Below are 4,881 nucleotides of genomic sequence, written 5' to 3' on the forward strand. Positions count from 1 at the left end.
GCCCCGGGTTTGGCCTAGTTCATGGCGAGGAGGTGAAGCTGGCCACCCAAGCCCAGCAGGTGTGCCCCCCATCACCTCCTAACAGGGCAGCGAGGGCTCTGCTGCTCTGTCCCCAGGCACAAGCTGCCCTAGGCATGAACACGGGTGTCAGTTTGACCCTCAGAACATGACCAGAGGATTGCAGCCTGTAGGAACATAGAGCATCAGGTATCTTGTGGCACGTAATCCAGCCTAGCATCCTGCTGCAGAGCAACCTGGGACGTTAAACTCCAGAGAAAGGCAAAAAACAAACTGAGATGACCCAAAGCAGAATCCACAAGTCACCACCACCACCTGCTTACCTCGTCCACAGGAAAACTTCCAGCATTGATTTGGGCTGAAGTTATCTTACCGATAAACCTCAGCGGCACTTTCATTGATGCCAAAGGGACAGCATGGCATTTGTCGTCTTTCCATGATGCACAAAAGACAGTGAAAGCAAGCAAGGTTCGGAGAGTTAGTTATTTTTTATTATTTTTTCCCTCCACAGGACAGCATTCAGGCTGTGGGAACTGTGTCTCTGCAAGTCCCAGCAAATATCTGGCTGTTCTCTGGCACACAGTTGTGCTTAATGTGGATCATCTCACCCAGAAGGAACTTCTAGCTTCCTCCAGGATCACTGAGCACCTAGGGCTGTGAGCTGGGCTGGTTCTCTCCGAGACTGCTTGTGCCAGGACAAGGAAGCTGCCTGGAGGAAGCAGCCCAGGAGAGGACAAACCCAGCTCTCTCACTGGCAGCAGTGCCGGCATTTCGCTGAAATCCAACAGTTAGGAAAAAGAGCACACACCTGTGGCTGCGTCCTCACATCTGGACACTTCATGGTCACAAAGAGAGGGGGAAGAAGGAAAAGGGTAAATGGTCCTGGTCCCATCTCAGCATCTCCCTGTGCCCCAGCAGTGCGCTCTGTCGTGAATGGATGCAGAGGGGAGGTGCGTGCACAGGACCTGCAGCAGAAGCCCAGCATAGGCCAGTGAGCTGGAAGGTCTTCAGACAACCCCACAGTGCTACGTGCCCCTGCTCCACAGCGATTTTCCATTTCCAGAGTCTTTTGTCCTGAGCTGAATGACTCAAATCCAGAATTGTCATATTTTTAAAGCCTAATAGAAGTAACTTCCAAAGCTACTTGCTCTTGTCCTCGGTTAAATGTGTTTAAAACCAAATTAGTACAAGAATCTGAGATTTTTCTTCATTCAGTAAAGCATGGGTTGGAATTTTGTTTGTTTGTTTTCAAACAATGGGTTTTTCTACAAGAGAAGAGAAAAAAGTGTTAATGGAAATTGCAGTGCACAATGAACCAAACCTGAAGAAAAAAAAAAAAAAAAAAAGTATTGTGAAGTCTTACAGATTCCAAAAGCTTATCTCGCTATTTTGCTGCTGTGGTTTTCATTTCTGATACTTACTACCCCTCTCTTCTCCCCAAATCATTCTGTTTGTTTGTCTGCTTTGCAAGCTTTTTCTGGTTTTGGCACAAACCAGAAGGAAGCTCACAGCACTGCCCCACGGGCAGCCGTGGTGGGCAAGGGGGCACACGGCGGGGACCCTGGCCAGCCGCTGCCACCACCGCTGAGATGCAGGAGACAAATCTGAGCCCAAAAATGTCACTCACACAAGACCACTGAGAGCTTCCCTGTCACGCAGGGTCAGACTCACCCTCTCCAGCCCAGCTCCTGGAGCACTCATTTTTCCCGGAACAGAAGGTGACAGGGTCACGCTGCCCTTGGAGCTTGTGGCCGTGTTGATCTCAGCAGGAGGCTGGGACTGGTGTCAGGGGAAGGCAAATGAAGAAGCAGGGGAAGACCCAGAGCTCAGCCCGGGCTGGGAGGCTGCATTTATGAGGTCCCCATGGGATATTGAGGACCCCACAGGGCAGTCACTGAACGGTTAAATGGGGACAGAGCGGGAGGCTTTGGGGCAGAAACCCAGGTGGTGCTGGCAGTTGCAGGAAGACCCCGAGTTGTTCGTTCCCTGCCAGAAACCTCAGGGGCAGTGGGTCCATGGGTGGTGGAACCAGCACCTGGCATCAGCACAGCACATCGGAGGCCTGGGCCCTGTGCCACAGGGATGGGCTTCTGTGAATCTCTCCTCTCTTGCCACGAGAGCCAACGAACCTCCTTCGTATGCAAGTCCCGACCCAGAAGGCAATAACAATTTTCCTGCAAGTGGGTGAGAGAGGAGGAACAAGGAAAGAAAGACGATATCCACAGGTGTGATTACAGCTGTTGGCATGGCTTTATTTTAAAGCCTAGCAACCCCAGGCAGTCACATTTGGGATCCTCCTGTGCTACGCTTTCGTTTCCCTAAAGTCTTTTTTTCGGAGCTACAGTCTCCTGCCTCACCACATGCCTACCTGCTTGTTCGTCCCATTTTATCCCCATTTCATCCACCTCAGCTGTATGAATCGCAGTCTTCCAGGATCAGCTTCTAGATCCTCTACCGTGCCTTTATAGCACTGCCCTGGTAGGATCTGGCCTCAGCTGGGGCTTCTGTGCTGCCCTCTTGCACAGGACAATCCAGCTGTGGAGGAGAAGGACGGCTGCGTAGGCATGAAAAACAGCTTCAGGCAAGGACTGCTGCTTCATTGAGGTCTCACTTCCAGGTCTGATGATGCCCTGCTGGCTCCTGTAGGTCCAACGAGGGATCCTGTCCTTGCAGACACCGTGTCCTCCTTGCTTCAGAGAGGGGCAACGGCAGGGGCAGCTTTCCAGGGGTCCCTGGGGCTGCCGAACTGACCGGCCAACATCAAGGCTCCATCCCCAAGGCTGGCTCTGCCTGACTTGCAGGCTGGACAAAACCTCCCAAAACGTCAACAGCCAAAGTGACCGGAAGGCATAGGCACGCACAGCCACTGTATTCTGATGTAATTTCACTCAATCTCAGCTTGGTCTGGCCAGGTACCCACAGGACACATGGTGGGAGGCCAGAAAAGGCTCCCAGACACCCTTTTCTAGGTGTTTCCCTTTTCTAGATGCCAGCACAGGGCTGAGTGATGGCTGAGGGCAGGTGGGTGGGGGTCCCAGCAGGAGGCCCATGCTGTGATCCTGGTGGTTTAACACCTGTGAGCTGGAAGAGAGCTGGGAGAACCATTCAGAGCCTGTTGAGGAGCACAACCAAGCACAAAGCAGCTGCTTTTTGAGTAACAGAGAAGCTGGGGTGCTTCAGACCGGAGGGAGGCAAGGGAGGGCTGAGGTCTGAAGCCATTGGTGACCTGGGGATGGGCAGAGCACCAGGGGCTCCTGTCACCCCCAGCACAAGAAGAGGGGCAGCCCAAACAACACTAGCCTGAGACAGCTTCAGAAGAAGCAAAAAGGGCTTCTCCACCTCACCTGTGGCAGGGGACTCATTGCTACGGGACACTGCAGGTGCTGATGGTTAACAGCGGATCAAAAGAAGATTGATAAATCACAGGTTTATCCACTGATGGTTATTACATGGATAAAAAGCCCTTAGGGAGGAGGATTTACTGCCCCAAAGGGTGTAAGAACCTTAATTAACATGGGACAGGCAGGGTGGCTCCATGATCCCAAGATGAAGGGATGGGCCACCACTGTTTAAAACTCATTGCTGCTGGGTGAGCTCAGCCTGGGGTCAGGGCGAGGAAAAGCACCTCCTGAGCTCGGCACATCCCTGGAAAGCCCATCTCCATGTGGCCCTGCATAGTATGGGGACAGAGGAGGCAACTGCCAAATCCTTTGGCTGGGACACCTGTGTACCCGATGCCTGACCACCTCCCTGTTTCCTCACTGGCTGACCACAGCTTCACAAGCTACTCTTTGCTCCTCTATACCATATATGTACATTTTTTATTTTTTTAACCCTTTAATTTCTTCCTTTTTTTTTTTTTTTTTTTTTTTTTTTTCCCTTTCTTACATTTTGAGAACCTGTGATCTTTGTTTTACTGTTCTCACACTGCTCATCCTGCTTTTCTCAAGCTTCCACCTCATTTTGGAACAGCGATGCCTTCTACTGCCCACTTACCTACTTAGCGTTTCTCCTTATTATGACTGCACAACTACCTTGGCGTATAGAAAAGTAATTCTCTACTGCAAAAATACAACTTAGTTTCTCACACCAAGAACCTGGCAGAGATCAGGAGAGGCTCCAGGCATGTTCACAGCATTCCTCTACCTTCACCTCCTATCGCTGTGGGACTTCCTTAGCCTTGTCCAGGTTATTACAACTTCTTGAGCGTTTAACCAAGACTCTTCACTGGCTAAGCCAAGCCCATCTGCTCAGCCCATGGGTGCTGAGACCTCAGGGAAGGCTGAGCCCTTCCACTGCTCCAACCACTGCACCAAGGCCCTCCCTAAATTAGTTTGTGCTGCACCAGGTCAGCTCTTCTGGATGCCCCTCGCCCACCAGTGCCATGCGTGGGGCTTTCCGTGAGCTCTGGCACCGTGGTTAGTCAAAGGCCATGGCACGTGCTGCCCGGGGGCACACCGCCTGCACCTCAGTATTTTGGAAGCCTCCAGGGTGAGACACCACCGTCCTCGCTGGGGGCCACAGCCTGGGTGCTTTACACGGAGCTGATTCCCTTGCCCAGCTAAATCTCAACCAGACGTTATCACCACCAGCCCGCTCGGCAGTGCCACGACAGTGGTTTGGGGAGGTCCTTTTGGTGTTTTTTTTAGCACCCCAAACCTTCTGGCGCAATGCACACCGCCCTGGGCCCTTGCCTTGGGTGCGTAACAGCACGCAGTGAGGGGAACCACAACCACCGCCCTCAGGAAAGGCAATCCAAGCAGAGAGCAGCCTGCCTGCAGCTTGCCACCAGCCAAGGCACAAGCTGGGAACACGAATTGTCGCTCACAGCAAGAGGCCGTGGAGGACAAAGCGTCTGCAGCC

General features: G+C 52.5%; 1 long non-coding RNA gene across 1 annotated transcript; it reads right to left on the reverse strand.

Moving 5' to 3' along the window:
• Positions 1–487: 487 nt before the first annotated feature.
• Positions 488–3,175, reverse strand: LOC311444791. Its single transcript, XR_014698069.1, has 2 exons — positions 1,690–3,175; positions 488–1,283 (listed from the first exon to the last, which is right to left on the reverse strand). It is a non-coding gene; the product is annotated as an uncharacterized lncRNA (long non-coding RNA).
• Positions 3,176–4,881: the final 1,706 nt, after the last annotated feature.

The sequence above is a fragment of the Aythya ferina genome (genome assembly GCF_964211825.1).
Source record: "Aythya ferina genome assembly, chromosome: 14".
In the NCBI taxonomy this organism is placed as follows: domain Eukaryota; kingdom Metazoa; phylum Chordata; class Aves; order Anseriformes; family Anatidae; genus Aythya; species Aythya ferina.